Below are 23253 nucleotides of genomic sequence, written 5' to 3'. Positions count from 1 at the left end.
GTCCTATTAGATGCTATTTTCCAAAAAGCAGAGTCACCACTCACATGTGCTGGTAATAAATATGTTGCGGGCGGTAGACAATGAAAGGGCTGAACCCCGACCAGACATTCTAACTCTAGCATCTCTATATTAAAAAGCATTTCTAGGCAATATCTAGCATGTGAATAAAAGTAGGCAAGATCCACCGATGAATCTTGCAAAAGTCCCCAACGATTTTGTGCACACTTGTTCTCTCACCTGAATGCAGCGCCACCTTGTAGCCATCGGATGTAACTGCAGCTCACAAAATGTTATATCAGAGAGCAAGTTGAGAGGACTCCAAGAGGCAGATGTCCATGGAAAGAGCCTCTCACGACAGCAGGAAGGTTGGATATTTCAAGATGGCAACATTTCCTGTCCAACGTCCTCACGTCCCGAACGCTCCCAAACGCTCAAAAGCCTCACACCGGGCAAGCCCTCACCGGGTAGATCTCTGGCTCCCAGTTAAAATCAAATCCTGAGCATGCTAGCGCTAGGATCAAAGAGAGAGGAGAGGGTTAGAGAGCTGCTATCTTGGTAAAGGCCTGAAACTGCTAGTTCCCAAGAGGGTCTGCACTTTCAGTTATGACTGACTGTGAGACGAGAAGATGAAGATTTTCTGCACCCAGCATACATTGCAGCATGCTTAGGCAAATGAGGAGCGAGACCCACCAATCCCTCGCCACTTCGCTGAAAGCTCCTCCTCTGCATAAAGAGAACACTTTTACAAGGGAGCAGAGTGGCGCAGCGGAAGCGTGCTGGGCCCATAACCCAGAGGTCGATGGATCGAAACCATCCTCTGCTATTAAATTTCTTGTTTTTTCTTCTGAGGACCAATCTGTCATTTCCACGCTACCAGCAAGGAAAAGCGCAGGCTTGTGCTAGCTATGTGAGAAAAGACTTCTCAACTATCTGTCTCTGCTGAAATACAAGAGAGTGATCGCCAAAGGATCAACCCCATACTTTGAAAGTAAAGATACCCAATTATAAGCATAAATGACTGGTGGGACCGTCACACGTTTTTCTGGGCATGCTTTGAATGTCATTCTTGCCTTTTCGTTCTGCTCTTATCATTCTCCTGGGCATTTCATGGAAGGCACTCTCTTTCTCTTCGCTGCTTTGCTTCCAATGCTGCCTAAATATGTTCATTTCCACTATTTGTACTACTGCTTTCCATTTCTTCTCTTCTGCACAGATTTGGCCTTGGTTTCAATCCCCAGTTCCTTACCCTCTACAAGAAACTTTCTACTGCTTTTCATGTTGGTATCTAAACCAAATGCACCATTGAAACTGGTGCAAGATAGTCATTGAACTCGGGGTTGTAATCTTTAGAACCGAGAGCAACCACATCATAGGGCGTTGGTGGTATAGTGGTGAGCATAGCTGCTTCCCAAGCAGTTGACCCGGGTTCGATTCCCAGCCAATGCAGTGCAAATTTTTATATGTTCTCCAAGCAGGATTTGTTTTAATGCAACATGTCACAAAACGGAAATATCATGAACAGATTAATCAGACGTTAAATTAAAAAAAAAATGAAATACTTAGGCAGGCATCTCGATCGCCCCATCTGCTACATTCATTGTCCTATTAGATGCTATTTTCCAAAAAGCAGAGTCACCACTCACATGTGCTGGTAATAAATATGTTGCGGGCGGTAGACAATGAAAGGGCTGAAACCCGACTAGACATTCTAACTGTAGCATCTCTATATTAAAAAGCATTTCTAGGCAATATCTAGCATGTGAATAAAAGTAGGCAAGATCCACCGATGAATCTGGCAAAAGTCCCCAACGATTTTGTGCACACTTGTTCTCTCACCTGAATGCAGCGCCACCTTGTAGCCATCGGATGTAACTGCAGCTCACAAAATGTTATATCAGAGAGCAAATTGAGAGGACTCCAAGAGGCAGATGTCCATGGAAAGAGCCTCTCACGACAGCAGGAAGGTTGGATATTTCAAGATGGCAACATTTCCTGTCCAATGTCCTCACGTCCCGAACGCTCCCAAACGCTCAAAAGCCTCACACCGGGCAAGCCCTCACCGGGTAGATCTCTGGCTCCCAGTTAAAATCAAATCCTGAGCATGCTAGCGCTAGGATCAAAGAGAGAGGAGAGGGTTAGAGAGCTGCTATCTTGGTAAAGGCCTGAAACTGCTAGTTCCCAAGAGGGTCTGCACTTTCAGTTATGACTAACTGTGAGACGAGAAGATGAAGATTTTCTGCACCCAGCATACATTGCAGCATGCTTAGGCAAATGAGGAGCGAGACCCACCAATCCCTCGCCACTTCGCTGAAAGCTCCTCCTCTGCATAAAGAGAACACTTTTACAAGGGAGCAGAGTGGCGCAGCGGAAGCGTGCTGGGCCCATAACCCAGAGGTCGATGGATCGAAACCATCCTCTGCTATAATATTTCTTGTTTTTTCTTCTGAGGACCAATCTGTCATTTCCACGCTACCAGCAAGGAAAAGCGCAGGCTTGTGCTAGCTATGTGAGAAAAGACTTCTCAACTATCTGTCTCTGCTGAAATACAAGAGAGTGATCGCCAAAGGATCAACCCCATACTTTGAAAGTAAAGATACCCAATTATAAGCATAAATGACTGGTGGGACCGTCACACGTTTTTCTGGGCATGCTTTGAATGTCATTCTTGCCTTTTCGTTCTGCTCTTATCATTCTCCTGGGCATTTCATGGAAGGCACTCTCTTTCTCTTCGCTGCTTTGCTTCCAAAGCTGCCTAAATATGTTCATTTCCACTATTTGTACTACTGCTTTCCATTTCTTCTCTTCTGCACAGATTTGGCCTTGGTTTCAATCCCCAGTTCCTTACCCTCTACAAGAAACTTTCTACTGCTTTTCATGTTGGTATCTAAACCAAATGCACCATTGAAACTGGTGCAAGATAGTCATTGAACTCGGGGTTGTAATCTTTAGAACCGAGAGCAAGCACATCATAGGGTGTTGGTGGTATAGTGGTGAGCATAGCTGCTTCCCAAGCAGTTGACCCGGGTTCGATTCCCGGCCAATGCAGTGCAAATTTTTATATGTTCTCCAAGCAGGATTTGTTTTAATGCAACATGTCACAAAATGGAAATATCATGAACAGATTAATCAGACGTTAAATTTTAAAAAAAATGAAATACTTAGGCAGGCATCTCGATCGCCCCATCTGCTACATTCATTGTCCTATTAGATGCTATTTTCCAAAAAGCAGAGTCACCACTCACATGTGCTGGTAATAAATATGTTGCGGGCGGTAGACAATGAAAGGGCTGAACCCCGACCAGACATTCTAACTCTAGCATCTCTATATTAAAAAGCATTTCTAGGCAATATCTAGCATGTGAATAAAAGTAGGCAAGATCCACCGATGAATCTGGCAAAAGTCCCCAACGATTTTGTGCACACTTGTTCTCTCACCTGAATGCAGCGCCATCTTGTAGCCATCGGATGTAACTGCAGCTCACAAAATGTTATATCAGAGAGCAAGTTGAGAGGACTCCAAGAGGCAGATGTCCATGGAAAGAGCCTCTCACGACAGCAGGAAGGTTGGATATTTCAAGATGGCAACATTTCCTGTCCAACGTCCTCACGTCCCGAACGCTCCCAAACGCTCAAAAGCCTCACACCGGGCAAGCCCTCACCGGGTAGATCTCTGGCTCCCAGTTAAAATCAAATCCTGAGCATGCTAGCGCTACGATCAAAGAGAGAGGAGAGGGTTAGAGAGCTGCTATCTTGGTAAAGGCCTGAAACTGCTAGTTCCCAAGAGGGTCTGCACTTTCAGTTATGACTGACTGTGAGACGAGAAGATGAAGATTTTCTGCACCCAGCATACATTGCAGCATGCTTAGGCAAATGAGGAGCGAGATCCACCAATCCCTCGCCACTTCGCTGAAAGCTCCTCCTCTGCATAAAGAGAACACTTTTACAAGGGAGCAGAGTGGCGCAGCGGAAGCGTGCTGGGCCCATAACCCAGAGATCGATGGATCGAAACCATCCTCTGCTATTATATTTCTTGTTTTTTCTTCTGAGGACCAATCTGTCATTTCCACGCTACCAGCAAGGAAAAGCGCAGGCTTGTGCTAGCTATGTGAGAAAAGACTTCTCAACTATCTGTCTCTGCTGAAATACAAGAGAGTGATCGCCAAAGGATCAACCCCATACTTTGAAAGTAAAGATACCCAATTATAAGCATAAATGACTGGTGGGACCGTCACACGTTTTTCTGGGCATGCTTTGAATGTCATTCTTGCCTTTTCGTTCTGCTCTTATCATTCTCCTGGGCATTTCATGGAAGGCACTCTCTTTCTCTTCGCTGCTTTGCTTCCAATGCTGCCTAAATATGTTCATTTCCACTATTTGTACTACTGCTTTCCATTTCTTCTCTTCTGCACAGATTTGGCCTTGGTTTCAATCCCCAGTTCCTTACCCTCTACAAGAAACTTTCTACTGCTTTTCATGTTGGTATCTAAACCAAATGCACCATTGAAACTGGTGCAAGATAGTCATTGAACTCGGGGTTGTAATCTTTAGAACCGAGAGCAACCACATCATAGGGCGTTGGTGGTATAGTGGTGAGCATAGCTGCTTCCCAAGCAGTTGACCCGGGTTCGATTCCCGGCCAATGCAGTGCAAATTTTTATATGTTCTCCAAGCAGGATTTGTTTTAATGCAACATGTCACAAAACGGAAATATCATGAACAGATTAATCAGACGTTAAATTAAAAAAAAAATGAAATACTTAGGCAGGCATCTCGATCGCCCCATCTGCTACATTCATTGTCCTATTAGATGCTATTTTCCAAAAAGCAGAGTCACCACTCACATGTGCTGGTAATAAATATGTTGCGGGCGGTAGACAATGAAAGGGCTGAACCCCGACTAGACATTCTAACTGTAGCATCTCTATATTAAAAAGCATTTCTAGGCAATATCTAGCATGTGAATAAAAGTAGGCAAGATCCACCGATGAATCTGGCAAAAGTCCCCAACGATTTTGTGCACACTTGTTCTCTCACCTGAATGCAGCGCCACCTTGTAGCCATCGGATGTAACTGCAGCTCACAAAATGTTATATCAGAGAGCAAATTGAGAGGACTCCAAGAGGCAGATGTCCATGGAAAGAGCCTCTCATGACAGCAGGAAGGTTGGATATTTCAAGATTGCAACATTTCCTATCCAACGTCCTCACGTCCCGAACGCTCCCAAACGCTCAAAAGCTTTGCCCTCACCGGGTAGATCTCTGGCTCCCAGTTAAAATCAAATCCTGAGCATGCTAGCGCTAGGATCAAAGAGAGAGGAGAGGGTTAGAGAGCTGCTATCTTGGTAAAGGCCTGAAACTGCTAGTTCCCAAGAGGGTCTGCACTTTCAGTTATGACTGACTGTGAGACGAGAAGATGAAGATTTTCTGCACCCAGCATACATTGCAGCATGCTTAGGCAAATGAGGAGCGAGACCCACCAATCCCTCGCCACTTCGCTGAAAGCTCCTCCTCTGCATAAAGAGAACACTTTTACAAGGGAGCAGAGTGGCGCAGTGGAAGCGTGCTGGGCCCATAACCCAGAGGTCGATGGATCGAAACCATCCTCTGCTATAATATTTCTTGTTTTTTCTTCTGAGAACCAATCTGTCATTTCCACGCTACCAGCAAGGAAAAGCGCAGGCTTGTGCTAGCTATGTGAGAAAAGACTTCTCAACTATCTGTCTCTGCTGAAACACAACAGAGTGATCGCCAAAGGATCAACCCCATACTTTGAAAGTAAAGATACCCAATTATAAGCATAAATGACTGGTGGGACCGTCACACGTTTTTCTGGGCATGCTTTGAATGTCATTCTTGCCTTTTCGTTCTGCTCTTATCATTCTCCTGGGCATTTCATGGAAGGCACTCTCTTTCTCTTCGCTGCTTTGCTTCCAATGCTGCCTAAATATGTTCATTTCCACTATTTGTACTACTGCTTTCCATTTCTTCTCGTCTGCACAGATTTGGCCTTGGTTTCAATCCCCAGTTCCTTACCCTCTACAAGAAACTTTCTACTGCTTTTCATGTTGGTATCTAAACCAAATGCACCATTGAAACTGGTGCAAGAAAGTCATTGAACTCGGGGTTGTAATCTTTAGAACCGAGAGCACCCACATCATAGGGCGTTGGTGGTATAGTGGTGAGCATAGCTGCTTCCCAAGCAGTTGACCCGGGTTCGATTCCCGGCCAATGCAGTGCAAATTTTTATATGTTCTCCAAGCAGGATTTGTTTTAATGCAACATGTCACAAAACGGAAATATCATGAACAGATTAATCAGACGTTAAATTAAAAAAAAAATGAAATACTTAGGCAGGCATCTCGATCGCCCCATCGGCTACATTCATTGTCCTATTAGATGCTATTTCCCAAAAAGCAGAGTCACCACTCACATGTGCTGGTAATAAATATGTTGCGGGCGGTAGACAATGAAAGGGCTGAACCCCGACCAGACATTCTAACTCTAGCATCTCTATATTAAAAAGCATTTCTAGGCAATATCTAGCATGTGAATAAAAGTAGGCAAGATCCACCGATGAATCTGGCAAAAGTCCCCAACGATTTTGTGCACACTTGTTCTCTCACCTGAATGCAGCGCCACCTTGTAGCCATCGGATGTAACTGCAGCTCACAAAATGTTATATCAGAGAGCAAGTTGAGAGGACTCCAAGAGGCAGATGTCCATGGAAAGAGCCTCTCACGACAGCAGGAAGGTTGGATATTTCAAGATGGCAACATTTCCTGTCCAATGTCCTCACGTCCCGAACGCTCCCAAACGCTCAAAAGCCTCTCACCGGGTAGATCTCTGGCTCCCAGTTAAAATCAAATCCTGAGCATGCTAGCGCTAGGATCAAAGAGAGAGGAGAGGGTTAGAGAGCTGCTATCTTGGTAAAGGCCTGAAACTGCTAGTTCCCAAGAGGGTCTGCACTTTCAGTTATGACTAACTGTGAGACGAGAAGATGAAGATTTTCTGCACCCAGCATACATTGCAGCATGCTTAGGCAAATGAGGAGCGAGACCCACCAATCCCTCGCCACTTCGCTGAAAGCTCCTCCTCTGCATAAAGAGAACACTTTTACAAGGGAGCAGAGTGGCGCAGCGGAAGCGTGCTGGGCCCATAACCCAGAGGTCGATGGATCGAAACCATCCTCTGCTATAATATTTCTTGTTTTTTCTTCTGAGGACCAATCTGTCATTTCCACGCTACCAGCAAGGAAAAGCGCAGGCTTGTGCTAGCTATGTGAGAAAAGACTTCTCAACTATCTGTCTCTGCTGAAATACAAGAGAGTGATCGCCAAAGGATCAACCCCATACTTTGAAAGTAAAGATACCCAATTATAAGCATAAATGACTGGTGGGACCGTCACACGTTTTTCTGGGCATGCTTTGAATGTCATTCTTGCCTTTTCGTTCTGCTCTTATCATTCTCCTGGGCATTTCATGGAAGGCACTCTCTTTCTCTTCGCTGCTTTGCTTCCAATGCTGCCTAAATATGTTCATTTCCTCTATTTGTACTACTGCTTTCCATTTCTTCTCTTCTGCACAGATTTGGCCTTGGTTTCAATCCCCAGTTCCTTACCCTCTACAAGAAACTTTCTACTGCTTTTCATGTTGGTATCTAAACCAAATGCACCATTGAAACTGGTGCAAGATAGTCATTGAACTCGGGGTTGTAATCTTTAGAACCGAGAGCACCCACATCATAGGGCGTTGGTGGTATAGTGGTGAGCATAGCTGCTTCCCAAGCAGTTGACCCGGGTTCGATTCCCGGCCAATGCAGTGCAAATTTTTATATGTTCTCCAAGCAGGATTTGTTTTAATGCAACATGTCACAAAACGGAAATATCATGAACAGATTAATCAGACGTTAAATTAAAAAAAAAATGAAATACTTAGGCAGGCATCTCGATCGCCCCATCTGCGACATTCATTGTCCTATTAGATGCTATTTTCCAAAAAGCAGAGTCACCACTCACATGTGCTGGTAATAAATATGTTGCGGGCGGTAGACAATGAAAGGGCTGAACCCCGACCAGACATTCTAACTCTAGCATCTCTATATTAAAAAGCATTTCTAGGCAATATCTAGCATGTGAATAAAAGTAGGCAAGATCCACCGATGAATATTGCAAAAGTCCCCAACGATTTTGTGCACACTTGTTCTCTCACCTGAATGCAGCGCCACCTTGTAGCCATCGGATGTAACTGCAGCTCACAAAATGTTATATCAGAGAGCAAGTTGAGAGGACTCCAAGAGGCAGATGTCCATGGAAAGAGCCTCTCACGACAGCAGGAAGGTTGGATATTTCAAGATGGCAACATTTCCTGTCCAAGGTCCTCACGTCCCGAACGCTCCCAAACGCTCAAAAGCCTCGCCCTCACCGGGTAGATCTCTGGCTCCCAGTTAAAATCAAATCCTGAGCATGCTAGCGCTAGGATCAAAGAGAGAGGAGAGGGTTAGAGAGCTGCTATCTTGGTAAAGGCCTGAAACTGCTAGTTCCCAAGAGGGTCTGCACTTTCAGTTATGACTGACTGTGAGACGAGAAGATGAAGATTTTCTGCACCCAGCATACATTGCAGCATGCTTAGGCAAATGAGGAGCGAGACCCACCAATCCCTCGCCACTTCGCTGAAAGCTCCTCCTCTGCATAAAGAGAACACTTTTACAAGGGAGCAGAGTGGCGCAGCGGAAGCGTGCTGGGCCCATAACCCAGAGGTCGATGGATCGAAACCATCCTCTGCTATTAAATTTCTTGTTTTTTCTTCTGAGGACCAATCTGTCATTTCCACGCTACCAGCAAGGAAAAGCGCAGGCTTGTGCTAGCTATGTGAGAAAAGACTTCTCAACTATCTGTCTCTGCTGAAATACAAGAGAGTGATCGCCAAAGGATCAACCCCATACTTTGAAAGTAAAGATACCCAATTATAAGCATAAATGACTGGTGGGACCGTCACACGTTTTTCTGGGCATGCTTTGAATGTCATTCTTGCCTTTTCGTTCTGCTCTTATCATTCTCCTGGGCATTTCATGGAAGGCACTCTCTTTCTCTTCGCTGCTTTGCTTCCAATGCTGCCTAAATATGTTCATTTCCACTATTTGTACTACTGCTTTCCATTTCTTCTCTTCTGCACAGATTTGGCCTTGGTTTCAATCCCCAGTTCCTTACCCTCTACAAGAAACTTTCTACTGCTTTTCATGTTGGTATCTAAACCAAATGCACCATTGAAACTGGTGCAAGATAGTCATTGAACTCGGGGTTGTAATCTTTAGAACCGAGAGCAACCACATCATAGGGCGTTGGTGGTATAGTGGTGAGCATAGCTGCTTCCCAAGCAGTTGACCCGGGTTCGATTCCCAGCCAATGCAGTGCAAATTTTTATATGTTCTCCAAGCAGGATTTGTTTTAATGCAACATGTCACAAAACGGAAATATCATGAACAGATTAATCAGACGTTAAATTAAAAAAAAAATGAAATACTTAGGCAGGCATCTCGATCGCCCCATCTGCTACATTCATTGTCCTATTAGATGCTATTTTCCAAAAAGCAGAGTCACCACTCACATGTGCTGGTAATAAATATGTTGCGGGCGGTAGACAATGAAAGGGCTGAAACCCGACTAGACATTCTAACTGTAGCATCTCTATATTAAAAAGCATTTCTAGGCAATATCTAGCATGTGAATAAAAGTAGGCAAGATCCACCGATGAATCTGGCAAAAGTCCCCAACGATTTTGTGCACACTTGTTCTCTCACCTGAATGCAGCGCCACCTTGTAGCCATCGGATGTAACTGCAGCTCACAAAATGTTATATCAGAGAGCAAATTGAGAGGACTCCAAGAGGCAGATGTCCATGGAAAGAGCCTCTCACGACAGCAGGAAGGTTGGATATTTCAAGATGGCAACATTTCCTGTCCAATGTCCTCACGTCCCGAACGCTCCCAAACGCTCAAAAGCCTCGCCCTCACCGGGTAGATCTCTGGCTCCCAGTTAAAATCAAATCCTGAGCATGCTAGCGCTAGGATCAAAGAGAGAGGAGAGGGTTAGAGAGCTGCTATCTTGGTAAAGGCCTGAAACTGCTAGTTCCCAAGAGGGTCTGCACTTTCAGTTATGACTAACTGTGAGACGAGAAGATGAAGATTTTCTGCACCCAGCATACATTGCAGCATGCTTAGGCAAATGAGGAGCGAGACCCACCAATCCCTCGCCACTTCGCTGAAAGCTCCTCCTCTGCATAAAGAGAACACTTTTACAAGGGAGCAGAGTGGCGCAGCGGAAGCGTGCTGGGCCCATAACCCAGAGGTCGATGGATCGAAACCATCCTCTGCTATAATATTTCTTGTTTTTTCTTCTGAGGACCAATCTGTCATTTCCACGCTACCAGCAAGGAAAAGCGCAGGCTTGTGCTAGCTATGTGAGAAAAGACTTCTCAACTATCTGTCTCTGCTGAAATACAAGAGAGTGATCGCCAAAGGATCAACCCCATACTTTGAAAGTAAAGATACCCAATTATAAGCATAAATGACTGGTGGGACCGTCACACGTTTTTCTGGGCATGCTTTGAATGTCATTCTTGCCTTTTCGTTCTGCTCTTATCATTCTCCTGGGCATTTCATGGAAGGCACTCTCTTTCTCTTCGCTGCTTTGCTTCCAAAGCTGCCTAAATATGTTCATTTCCACTATTTGTACTACTGCTTTCCATTTCTTCTCTTCTGCACAGATTTGGCCTTGGTTTCAATCCCCAGTTCCTTACCCTCTACAAGAAACTTTCTACTGCTTTTCATGTTGGTATCTAAACCAAATGCACCATTGAAACTGGTGCAAGATAGTCATTGAACTCGGGGTTGTAATCTTTAGAACCGAGAGCAAGCACATCATAGGGTGTTGGTGGTATAGTGGTGAGCATAGCTGCTTCCCAAGCAGTTGACCCGGGTTCGATTCCCGGCCAATGCAGTGCAAATTTTTATATGTTCTCCAAGCAGGATTTGTTTTAATGCAACATGTCACAAAATGGAAATATCATGAACAGATTAATCAGACGTTAAATTTTAAAAAAAATGAAATACTTAGGCAGGCATCTCGATCGCCCCATCTGCTACATTCATTGTCCTATTAGATGCTATTTTCCAAAAAGCAGAGTCACCACTCACATGTGCTGGTAATAAATATGTTGCGGGCGGTAGACAATGAAAGGGCTGAACCCCGACCAGACATTCTAACTCTAGCATCTCTATATTAAAAAGCATTTCTAGGCAATATCTAGCATGTGAATAAAAGTAGGCAAGATCCACCGATGAATCTGGCAAAAGTCCCCAACGATTTTGTGCACACTTGTTCTCTCACCTGAATGCAGCGCCATCTTGTAGCCATCGGATGTAACTGCAGCTCACAAAATGTTATATCAGAGAGCAAGTTGAGAGGACTCCAAGAGGCAGATGTCCATGGAAAGAGCCTCTCACGACAGCAGGAAGGTTGGATATTTCAAGATGGCAACATTTCCTGTCCAACGTCCTCACGTCCCGAACGCTCCCAAACGCTCAAAAGCCTCACACCGGGCAAGCCCTCACCGGGTAGATCTCTGGCTCCCAGTTAAAATCAAATCCTGAGCATGCTAGCGCTACGATCAAAGAGAGAGGAGAGGGTTAGAGAGCTGCTATCTTGGTAAAGGCCTGAAACTGCTAGTTCCCAAGAGGGTCTGCACTTTCAGTTATGACTGACTGTGAGACGAGAAGATGAAGATTTTCTGCACCCAGCATACATTGCAGCATGCTTAGGCAAATGAGGAGCGAGATCCACCAATCCCTCGCCACTTCGCTGAAAGCTCCTCCTCTGCATAAAGAGAACACTTTTACAAGGGAGCAGAGTGGCGCAGCGGAAGCGTGCTGGGCCCATAACCCAGAGATCGATGGATCGAAACCATCCTCTGCTATTATATTTCTTGTTTTTTCTTCTGAGGACCAATCTGTCATTTCCACGCTACCAGCAAGGAAAAGCGCAGGCTTGTGCTAGCTATGTGAGAAAAGACTTCTCAACTATCTGTCTCTGCTGAAATACAAGAGAGTGATCGCCAAAGGATCAACCCCATACTTTGAAAGTAAAGATACACAATTATAAGCATAAATGACTGGTGGGACCGTCACACGTTTTTCTGGGCATGCTTTGAATGTCATTCTTGCCTTTTCGTTCTGCTCTTATCATTCTCCTGGGCATTTCATGGAAGGCACTCTCTTTCTCTTCGCTGCTTTGCTTCCAATGCTGCCTAAATATGTTCATTTCCACTATTTGTACTACTGCTTTCCATTTCTTCTCTTCTGCACAGATTTGGCCTTGGTTTCAATCCCCAGTTCCTTACCCTCTACAAGAAACTTTCTACTGCTTTTCATGTTGGTATCTAAACCAAATGCACCATTGAAACTGGTGCAAGATAGTCATTGAACTCGGGGTTGTAATCTTTAGAACCGAGAGCAACCACATCATAGGGCGTTGGTGGTATAGTGGTGAGCATAGCTGCTTCCCAAGCAGTTGACCCGGGTTCGATTCCCGGCCAATGCAGTGCAAATTTTTATATGTTCTCCAAGCAGGATTTGTTTTAATGCAACATGTCACAAAACGGAAATATCATGAACAGATTAATCAGACGTTAAATTAAAAAAAAAATGAAATACTTAGGCAGGCATCTCGATCGCCCCATCTGCTACATTCATTGTCCTATTAGATGCTATTTTCCAAAAAGCAGAGTCACCACTCACATGTGCTGGTAATAAATATGTTGCGGGCGGTAGACAATGAAAGGGCTGAACCCCGACTAGACATTCTAACTGTAGCATCTCTATATTAAAAAGCATTTCTAGGCAATATCTAGCATGTGAATAAAAGTAGGCAAGATCCACCGATGAATCTGGCAAAAGTCCCCAACGATTTTGTGCACACTTGTTCTCTCACCTGAATGCAGCGCCACCTTGCAGCCATCAGATGTAACTGCAGCTCACAAAATGTTATATCAGAGAGCAAGTTGAGAGGACTCCAAGAGGCAGATGTCCATGGAAAGAGCCTCTCACGACAGCAGGAAGGTTGGATATTTCAAGATGGCAACATTTCCTGTCCAATGTCCTCACGTCCCGAACGCTCCCAAACGCTCAAAAGCCTCACACCGGGCAAGCCCTCACCGGGTAGATCTCTGGCTCCCAGTTAAAATCAAATCCTGAGCATGCTAGCGCTAGGATCAAAGAGAGAGGAGAGGGTTAGAGAGCTGCTATCTTGGTAAAGGCCTGAAACTGCTAGTTCCCAAGAGGGTCTGCACTTTCAGTTATGACTGACTGTGAGACGAGAAGATGAAGATTTTCTGCACCCAGCATACATTGCAGCATGCTTAGGCAAATGAGGAGCGAGACCCACCAATCCCTCGCCACTTCGCTGAAAGCTCCTCCTCTGCATAAAGAGAACACTTTTACAAGGGAGCAGAGTGGCGCAGCGGAAGCGTGCTGGGCCCATAACCCAGAGGTCGATGGATCGAAACCATCCTCTGCTATAATATTTCTTGTTTTTTCTTCTGAGGACCAATCTGTCATTTCCACGCTACCAGCAAGGAAAAGCGCAGGCTTGTGCTAGCTATGTGAGAAAAGACTTCTCAACTATCTGTCTCTGCTGAAATACAAGAGAGTGATCGCCAAAGGATCAACCCCATACTTTGAAAGTAAAGATACCCAATTATAAGCATAAATGACTGGTGGGACCGTCACACGTTTTTCTGGGCATGCTTTGAATGTCATTCTTGCCTTTTCGTTCTGCTCTTATCATTCTCCTGGGCATTTCATGGAAGGCACTCTCTTTCTCTTCGCTGCTTTGCTTCCAAAGCTGCCTAAATATGTTCATTTCCACTATTTGTACTACTGCTTTCCATTTCTTCTCTTCTGCACAGATTTGGCCTTGGTTTCAATCCCCAGTTCCTTACCCTCTACAAGAAACTTTCTACTGCTTTTCATGTTGGTATCTAAACCAAATGCACCATTGAAACTGGTGCAAGATAGTCATTGAACTCGGGGTTGTAATCTTTAGAACCGAGAGCAAGCACATCATAGGGTGTTGGTGGTATAGTGGTGAGCATAGCTGCTTCCCAAGCAGTTGACCCGGGTTCGATTCCCGGCCAATGCAGTGCAAATTTTTATATGTTCTCCAAGCAGGATTTGTTTTAATGCAACATGTCACAAAATGGAAATATCATGAACAGATTAATCAGACGTTAAATTTAAAAAAAAATGAAATACTTAGGCAGGCATCTCGATCGCCCCATCTGCTACATTCATTGTCCTATTAGATGCTATTTTCCAAAAAGCAGAGTCACCACTCACATGTGCTGGTAATAAATATGTTGCGGGCGGTAGACAATGAAAGGGCTGAACCCCGACCAGACATTCTAACTCTAGCATCTCTATATTAAAAAGCATTTCTAGGCAATATCTAGCATGTGAATAAAAGTAGGCAAGATCCACCGATGAATCTGGCAAAAGTCCCCAACGATTTTGTGCACACTTGTTCTCTCACCTGAATGCAGCGCCATCTTGTAGCCATCGGATGTAACTGCAGCTCACAAAATGTTATATCAGAGAGCAAGTTGAGAGGACTCCAAGAGGCAGATGTCCATGGAAAGAGCCTCTCACGACAGCAGGAAGGTTGGATATTTCAAGATGGCAACATTTCCTGTCCAATGTCCTCACGTCCCGAACGCTCCCAAACGCTCAAAAGCCTCCCCTCACCGGGTAGATCTCTGGCTCCCAGTTAAAATCAAATCCTGAGCATGCTAGCGCTAGGATCAAAGAGAGAGGAGAGGGTTAGAGAGCTGCTATCTTGGTAAAGGCCTGAAACTGCTAGTTCCCAAGAGGGTCTGCACTTTCAGTTATGACTAACTGTGAGACGAGAAGATGAAGATTTTCTGCACCCAGCATACATTGCAGCATGCTTAGGCAAATGAGGAGCGAGACCCACCAATCCCTCGCCACTTCGCTGAAAGCTCCTCCTCTGCATAAAGAGAACACTTTTACAAGGGAGCAGAGTGGCGCAGCGGAAGCGTGCTGGGCCCATAACCCAGAGGTCGATGGATCGAAACCATCCTCTGCTATAATATTTCTTGTTTTTTCTTCTGAGGACCAATCTGTCATTTCCACGCTACCAGCAAGGAAAAGCGCAGGCTTGTGCTAGCTATGTGAGAAAAGACTTCTCAACTATCTGTCTCTGCTGAAATACAAGAGAGTGATCGCCAAAGGATCAACCCCATACTTTGAAAGTAAAGATACCCAATTATAAGCATAAATGACTGGTGGGACCGTCACACGTTTTTCTGGGCATGCTTTGAATGTCATTCTTGCCTTTTCGTTCTGCTCTTATCATTCTCCTGGGCATTTCATGGAAGGCACTCTCTTTCTCTTCGCTGCTTTGCTTCCAAAGCTGCCTAAATATGTTCATTTCCACTATTTGTACTACTGCTTTCCATTTCTTCTCTTCTGCACAGATTTGGCCTTGGTTTCAATCCCCAGTTCCTTACCCTCTACAAGAAACTTTCTACTGCTTTTCATGTTGGTATCTAAACCAAATGCACCATTGAAACTGGTGCAAGATAGTCATTGAACTCGGGGTTGTAATCTTTAGAACCGAGAGCAAGCACATCATAGGGTGTTGGTGGTATAGTGGTGAGCATAGCTGCTTCCCAAGCAGTTGACCCGGGTTCGATTCCCGGCCAATGCAGTGCAAATTTTTATATGTTCTCCAAGCAGGATTTGTTTTAATGCAACATGTCACAAAATGGAAATATCATGAACAGATTAATCAGACGTTAAATTTAAAAAAAAATGAAATACTTAGGCAGGCATCTCGATCGCCCCATCTGCTACATTCATTGTCCTATTAGATGCTATTTTCCAAAAAGCAGAGTCACCACTCACATGTGCTGGTAATAAATATGTTGCGGGCGGTAGACAATGAAAGGGCTGAACCCCGACCAGACATTCTAACTCTAGCATCTCTATATTAAAAAGCATTTCTAGGCAATATCTAGCATGTGAATAAAAGTAGGCAAGATCCACCGATGAATCTGGCAAAAGTCCCCAACGATTTTGTGCACACTTGTTCTCTCACCTGAATGCAGCGCCATCTTGTAGCCATCGGATGTAACTGCAGCTCACAAAATGTTATATCAGAGAGCAAGTTGAGAGGACTCCAAGAGGCAGATGTCCATGGAAAGAGCCTCTCACGACAGCAGGAAGGTTGGATATTTCAAGATGGCAACATTTCCTGTCCAACGTCCTCACGTCCCGAACGCTCCCAAACGCTCAAAAGCCTCACACCGGGCAAGCCCTCACCGGGTAGATCTCTGGCTCCCAGTTAAAATCAAATCCTGAGCATGCTAGCGCTACGATCAAAGAGAGAGGAGAGGGTTAGAGAGCTGCTATCTTGGTAAAGGCCTGAAACTGCTAGTTCCCAAGAGGGTCTGCACTTTCAGTTATGACTGACTGTGAGACGAGAAGATGAAGATTTTCTGCACCCAGCATACATTGCAGCATGCTTAGGCAAATGAGGAGCGAGACCCACCAATCCCTCGCCACTTCGCTGAAAGCTCCTCCTCTGCATAAAGAGAACACTTTTACAAGGGAGCAGAGTGGCGCAGCGGAAGCGTGCTGGGCCCATAACCCAGAGATCGATGGATCGAAACCATCCTCTGCTATTATATTTCTTGTTTTTTCTTCTGAGGACCAATCTGTCATTTCCACGCTACCAGCAAGGAAAAGCGCAGGCTTGTGCTAGCTATGTGAGAAAAGACTTCTCAACTATCTGTCTCTGCTGAAATAGAAGAGAGTGATCGCCAAAGGATCAACCCCATACTTTGAAAGTAAAGATACCCAATTATAAGCATAAATGACTGGTGGGACCGTCACACGTTTTTCTGGGCATGCTTTGAATGTCATTCTCGCCTTTTCGTTCTGCTCTTATCATTCTCCTGGGCATTTCATGGAAGGCACTCTCTTTCTCTTCGCTGCTTTGCTTCCAATGCTGCCTAAATATGTTCATTTCCACTATTTGTACTACTGCTTTCCATTTCTTCTCTTCTGCACAGATTTGGCCTTGGTTTCAATCCCCAGTTCCTTACCCTCTACAAGAAACTTTCTACTGCTTTTCATGTTGGTATCTAAACCAAATGCACCATTGAAACTGGTGCAAGATAGTCATTGAACTCGGGGTTGTAATCTTTAGAACCGAGAGCAACCACATCATAGGGCGTTGGTGGTATAGTGGTGAGCATAGCTGCTTCCCAAGCAGTTGACCCGGGTTTGATTCCCGGCCAATGCAGTGCAAATTTTTATATGTTCTCCAAGCAGGATTTGTTTTAATGCAACATGTCACAAAACGGAAATATCATGAACAGATTAATCAGACGTTAAATTAAAAAAAAAATGAAATACTTAGGCAGGCATCTCGATCGCCCCATCTGCTACATTCATTGTCCTATTAGATGCTATTTTCCAAAAAGCAGAGTCACCACTCACATGTGCTGGTAATAAATATGTTGCGGGCGGTAGACAATGAAAGGGCTGAAACCCGACTAGACATTCTAACTGTAGCATCTCTATATTAAAAAGCATTTCTAGGCAATATCTAGCATGTGAATAAAAGTAGGTAAGATCCACCGATGAATCTGGCAAAAGTCCCCAACGATTTTGTGCACACTTGTTCTCTCACCTGAATGCAGCGCCACCTTGTAGCCATCGGATGTAACTGCAGCTCACAAAATGTTATATCAGAGAGCAAATTGAGAGGACTCCAAGAGGCAGATGTCCATGGAAAGAGCCTCTCACGACAGCAGGAAGGTTGGATATTTCAAGATGGCAACATTTCCTGTCCAATGTCCTCACGTCCCGAACGCTCCCAAACGCTCAAAAGCCTCACACCGGGCAAGCCCTCACCGGGTAGATCTCTGGCTCCCAGTTAAAATCAAATCCTGAGCATGCTAGCGCTAGGATCAAAGAGAGAGGAGAGGGTTAGAGAGCTGCTATCTTGGTAAAGGCCTGAAACTGCTAGTTCCCAAGAGGGTCTGCACTTTCAGTTATGACTAACTGTGAGACGAGAAGATGAAGATTTTCTGCACCCAGCATACATTGCAGCATGCTTAGGCAAATGAGGAGCGAGACCCACCAATCCCTCGCCACTTCGCTGAAAGCTCCTCCTCTGCATAAAGAGAACACTTTTACAAGGGAGCAGAGTGGCGCAGCGGAAGCGTGCTGGGCCCATAACCCAGAGATCGATGGATCGAAACCATCCTCTGCTATTATATTTCTTGTTTTTTCTTCTGAGGACCAATCTGTCATTTCCACGCTACCAGCAAGGAAAAGCGCAGGCTTGTGCTAGCTATGTGAGAAAAGACTTCTCAACTATCTGTCTCTGCTGAAATAGAAGAGAGTGATCGCCAAAGGATCAACCCCATACTTTGAAAGTAAAGATACCCAATTATAAGCATAAATGACTGGTGGGACCGTCACACGTTTTTCTGGGCATGCTTTGAATGTCATTCTCGCCTTTTCGTTCTGCTCTTATCATTCTCCTGGGCATTTCATGGAAGGCACTCTCTTTCTCTTCGCTGCTTTGCTTCCAATGCTGCCTAAATATGTTCATTTCCACTATTTGTACTACTGCTTTCCATTTCTTCTCTTCTGCACAGATTTGGCCTTGGTTTCAATCCCCAGTTCCTTACCCTCTACAAGAAACTTTCTACTGCTTTTCATGTTGGTATCTAAACCAAATGCACCATTGAAACTGGTGCAAGATAGTCATTGAACTCGGGGTTGTAATCTTTAGAACCGAGAGCAACCACATCATAGGGCGTTGGTGGTATAGTGGTGAGCATAGCTGCTTCCCAAGCAGTTGACCCGGGTTCGATTCCCGGCCAATGCAGTGCAAATTTTTATATGTTCTCCAAGCAGGATTTGTTTTAATGCAACATGTCACAAAACGGAAATATCATGAACAGATTAATCAGACGTTAAATTAAAAAAAAAAATGAAATACTTAGGCAGGCATCTCGATCGCCCCATCTGCTACATTCATTGTCCTATTAGATGCTATTTTCCAAAAAGCAGAGTCACCACTCACATGTGCTGGTAATAAATATGTTGCGGGCGGTAGACAATGAAAGGGCTGAACCCCGACCAGACATTCTAACTCTAGCATCTCTATATTAAAAAGCATTTCTAGGCAATATCTAGCATGTGAATAAAAGTAGGCAAGATCCACCGATGAATCTGGCAAAAGTCCCCAACGATTTTGTGCACACTTGTTCTCTCACCTGAATGCAGCGCCACCTTGTAGCCATCGGATGTAACTGCAGCTCACAAAATGTTATATCAGAGAGCAAGTTGAGAGGACTCCAAGAGGCAGATGTCCATGGAAAGAGCCTCTCACGACAGCAGGAAGGTTGGATATTTCAAGATGGCAACATTTCCTGTCCAATGTCCTCACGTCCCGAACGCTCCCAAACGCTCAAAAGCCTCACACCGGGCAAGCCCTCACCGGGTAGATCTCTGGCTCCCAGTTAAAATCAAATCCTGAGCATGCTAGCGCTAGGATCAAAGAGAGAGGAGAGGGTTAGAGAGCTGCTATCTTGGTAAAGGCCTGAAACTGCTAGTTCCCAAGAGGGTCTGCACTTTCAGTTATGACTGACTGTGAGACGAGAAGATGAAGATTTTCTGCACCCAGCATACATTGCAGCATGCTTAGGCAAATGAGGAGCGAGACCCACCAATCCCTCGCCACTTCGCTGAAAGCTCCTCCTCTGCATAAAGAGAACACTTTTACAAGGGAGCAGAGTGGCGCAGCGGAAGCGTGCTGGGCCCATAACCCAGAGGTCGATGGATCGAAACCATCCTCTGCTATAATATTTCTTGTTTTTTCTTCTGAGAACCAATCTGTCATTTCCACGCTACCAGCAAGGAAAAGCGCAGGCTTGTGCCAGCTATGTGAGAAAAGACTTCTCAACTATCTGTCTCTGCTGAAATACAAGAGAGTGATCGCCAAAGGATCAACCCCATACTTTGAAAGTAAAGATACCCAATTATAAGCATAAATGACTGGTGGGACCGTCACACGTTTTTCTGGGCATGCTTTGAATGTCATTCTTGCCTTTTCGTTCTGCTCTTATCATTCTCCTGGGCATTTCATGGAAGGCACTTTCTTTCTCTTCGCTGCTTTGCTTCCAATGCTGCCTAAATATGTTCATTTCCACTATTTGTACTACTGCTTTCCATTTCTTCTCTTCTGCACAGATTTGGCCTTGGTTTCAATCCCCAGTTCCTTACCCTCTACAAGAAACTTTCTACTGCTTTTCATGTTGGTATCTAAACCAAATGCACCATTGAAACTGGTGCAAGATAGTCATTGAACTCGGGGTTGTAATCTTTAGAACCGAGAGCAACCACATCATAGCGCGTTGGTGGTATAGTGGTGAGCATAGCTGCTTCCCAAGCAGTTGACCCGGGTTCGATTCCCGGCCAATGCAGTGCAAATTTTTATATGTTCTCCAAGCAGGATTTGTTTTAATGCAACATGTCACAAAACGGAAATATCATGAACAGATTAATCAGACGTTAAATTAAAAAAAAAATGAAATACTTAGGCAGGCATCTCGATCGCCCCATCTGCTACATTCATTGTCCTATTAGATGCTATTTTCCAAAAAGCAGAGTCACCACTCACATGTGCTGGTAATAAATATGTTGCGGGCGGTAGACAATGAAAGGGCTGAACCCCGACTAGACATTCTAACTGTAGCATCTCTATATTAAAAAGCATTTCTAGGCAATATCTAGCATGTGAATAAAAGTAGGCAAGATCCACCGATGAATCTGGCAAAAGTCCCCAACGATTTTGTGCACACTTGTTCTCTCACCTGAATGCAGCGCCACCTTGTAGCCATCGGATGTAACTGCAGCTCACAAAATGTTATATCAGAGAGCAAATTGAGAGGACTCCAAGAGGCAGATGTCCATGGAAAGAGCCTCTCACGACAGCAGGAAGGTTGGATATTTCAAGATGGCAACATTTCCTGTCCAATGTCCTCACGTCCCGAACGCTCCCAAACGCTCAAAAGCCTCACACCGGGCAAGCCCTCACCGGGTAGATCTCTGGCTCCCAGTTAAAATCAAATCCTGAGCATGCTAGCGCTAGGATCAAAGAGAGAGGAGAGGGTTAGAGAGCTGCTATCTTGGTAAAGGCCTGAAACTGCTAGTTCCCAAGAGGGTCTGCACTTTCAGTTATGACTAACTGTGAGACGAGAAGATGAAGATTTTCTGCACCCAGCATACATTGCAGCATGCTTAGGCAAATGAGGAGCGAGACCCACCAATCCCTCGCCACTTCGCTGAAAGCTCCTCCTCTGCATAAAGAGAACACTTTTACAAGGGAGCAGAGTGGCGCAGCGGAAGCGTGCTGGGCCCATAACCCAGAGGTCGATGGATCGAAACCATCCTCTGCTATAATATTTCTTGTTTTTTCTTCTGAGGACCAATCTGTCATTTCCACGCTACCAGCAAGGAAAAGCGCAGGCTTGTGCTAGCTATGTGAGAAAAGACTTCTCAACTATCTGTCTCTGCTGAAATACAAGAGAGTGATCGCCAAAGGATCAACCCCATACTTTGAAAGTAAAGATACCCAATTATAAGCATAAATGACTGGTGGGACCGTCACACGTTTTTCTGGGCATGCTTTGAATGTCATTCTTGCCTTTTCGTTCTGCTCTTATCATTCTCCTGGGCATTTCATGGAAGGCACTCTCTTTCTCTTCGCTGCTTTGCTTCCAAAGCTGCCTAAATATGTTCATTTCCACTATTTGTACTACTGCTTTCCATTTCTTCTCTTCTGCACAGATTTGGCCTTGGTTTCAATCCCCAGTTCCTTACCCTCTACAAGAAACTTTCTACTGCTTTTCATGTTGGTATCTAAACCAAATGCACCATTGAAACTGGTGCAAGATAGTCATTGAACTCGGGGTTGTAATCTTTAGAACCGAGAGCAAGCACATCATAGGGTGTTGGTGGTATAGTGGTGAGCATAGCTGCTTCCCAAGCAGTTGACCCGGGTTCGATTCCCGGCCAATGCAGTGCAAATTTTTATATGTTCTCCAAGCAGGATTTGTTTTAATGCAACATGTCACAAAATGGAAATATCATGAACAGATTAATCAGACGTTAAATTTAAAAAAAAATGAAATACTTAGGCAGGCATCTCGATCGCCCCATCTGCTACATTCATTGTCCTATTAGATGCTATTTTCCAAAAAGCAGAGTCACCACTCACATGTGCTGGTAATAAATATGTTGCGGGCGGTAGACAATGAAAGGGCTGAACCCCGACCAGACATTCTAACTCTAGCATCTCTATATTAAAAAGCATTTCTAGGCAATATCTAGCATGTGAATAAAAGTAGGCAAGATCCACCGATGAATCTGGCAAAAGTCCCCAACGATTTTGTGCACACTTGTTCTCTCACCTGAATGCAGCGCCATCTTGTAGCCATCGGATGTAACTGCAGCTCACAAAATGTTATATCAGAGAGCAAGTTGAGAGGACTCCAAGAGGCAGATGTCCATGGAAAGAGCCTCTCACGACAGCAGGAAGGTTGGATATTTCAAGATGGCAACATTTCCTGTCCAACGTCCTCACGTCCCGAACGCTCCCAAACGCTCAAAAGCCTCACACCGGGCAAGCCCTCACCGGGTAGATCTCTGGCTCCCAGTTAAAATCAAATCCTGAGCATGCTAGCGCTACGATCAAAGAGAGAGGAGAGGGTTAGAGAGCTGCTATCTTGGTAAAGGCCTGAAACTGCTAGTTCCCAAGAGGGTCTGCACTTTCAGTTATGACTGACTGTGAGACGAGAAGATGAAGATTTTCTGCACCCAGCATACATTGCAGCATGCTTAGGCAAATGAGGAGCGAGACCCACCAATCCCTCGCCACTTCGCTGAAAGCTCCTCCTCTGCATAAAGAGAACACTTTTACAAGGGAGCAGAGTGGCGCAGCGGAAGCGTGCTGGGCCCATAACCCAGAGATCGATGGATCGAAACCATCCTCTGCTATTATATTTCTTGTTTTTTCTTCTGAGGACCAATCTGTCATTTCCACGCTACCAGCAAGGAAAAGCGCAGGCTTGTGCTAGCTATGTGAGAAAAGACTTCTCAA

The 23253-nt window shown here is 44.8% G+C and overlaps 12 non-coding genes across 12 annotated transcripts; all 12 read left to right on the top strand.

Moving 5' to 3' along the window:
- Nucleotides 1-2973: 2973 nt before the first annotated feature.
- On the top strand, nt 2974-3045 carry TRNAG-CCC (transfer RNA glycine (anticodon CCC)). Its single transcript has one exon. It is a non-coding gene; the product is annotated as a tRNA-Gly (tRNA).
- Nucleotides 3046-4572: 1527 nt separating this feature from the next.
- On the top strand, nt 4573-4644 carry TRNAG-CCC (transfer RNA glycine (anticodon CCC)). Its single transcript has one exon. It is a non-coding gene; the product is annotated as a tRNA-Gly (tRNA).
- Nucleotides 4645-6160: 1516 nt separating this feature from the next.
- Nucleotides 6161-6232, top strand: TRNAG-CCC (transfer RNA glycine (anticodon CCC)). The gene has a single exon. It is a non-coding gene; the product is annotated as a tRNA-Gly (tRNA).
- Nucleotides 6233-7744: 1512 nt separating this feature from the next.
- On the top strand, nt 7745-7816 carry TRNAG-CCC (transfer RNA glycine (anticodon CCC)). Its single transcript has one exon. It is a non-coding gene; the product is annotated as a tRNA-Gly (tRNA).
- A 3104-nt stretch (nt 7817-10920) lies between these two features.
- Nucleotides 10921-10992, top strand: TRNAG-CCC (transfer RNA glycine (anticodon CCC)). The gene has a single exon. It is a non-coding gene; the product is annotated as a tRNA-Gly (tRNA).
- Nucleotides 10993-12519: 1527 nt separating this feature from the next.
- On the top strand, nt 12520-12591 carry TRNAG-CCC (transfer RNA glycine (anticodon CCC)). The gene has a single exon. It is a non-coding gene; the product is annotated as a tRNA-Gly (tRNA).
- A 1527-nt stretch (nt 12592-14118) lies between these two features.
- Nucleotides 14119-14190, top strand: TRNAG-CCC (transfer RNA glycine (anticodon CCC)). The gene has a single exon. It is a non-coding gene; the product is annotated as a tRNA-Gly (tRNA).
- A 1515-nt stretch (nt 14191-15705) lies between these two features.
- Nucleotides 15706-15777, top strand: TRNAG-CCC (transfer RNA glycine (anticodon CCC)). Its single transcript has one exon. It is a non-coding gene; the product is annotated as a tRNA-Gly (tRNA).
- A 1527-nt stretch (nt 15778-17304) lies between these two features.
- TRNAG-CCC (transfer RNA glycine (anticodon CCC)) lies at nt 17305-17376 on the top strand. Its single transcript has one exon. It is a non-coding gene; the product is annotated as a tRNA-Gly (tRNA).
- A 1527-nt stretch (nt 17377-18903) lies between these two features.
- On the top strand, nt 18904-18975 carry TRNAG-CCC (transfer RNA glycine (anticodon CCC)). Its single transcript has one exon. It is a non-coding gene; the product is annotated as a tRNA-Gly (tRNA).
- Nucleotides 18976-20503: 1528 nt separating this feature from the next.
- On the top strand, nt 20504-20575 carry TRNAG-CCC (transfer RNA glycine (anticodon CCC)). The gene has a single exon. It is a non-coding gene; the product is annotated as a tRNA-Gly (tRNA).
- Nucleotides 20576-22102: 1527 nt separating this feature from the next.
- TRNAG-CCC (transfer RNA glycine (anticodon CCC)) lies at nt 22103-22174 on the top strand. Its single transcript has one exon. It is a non-coding gene; the product is annotated as a tRNA-Gly (tRNA).
- The last annotated feature ends 1079 nt before the right edge of the window (nt 22175-23253 follow it).

The sequence above is a fragment of the Triturus cristatus genome, chromosome 11 (assembly GCF_964204655.1).
Source record: "Triturus cristatus chromosome 11, aTriCri1.1, whole genome shotgun sequence".
In the NCBI taxonomy this organism is placed as follows: Eukaryota; Metazoa; Chordata; class Amphibia; order Caudata; family Salamandridae; genus Triturus; species Triturus cristatus.
This window is presented reverse-complemented; position numbering and strand designations above follow the sequence as displayed.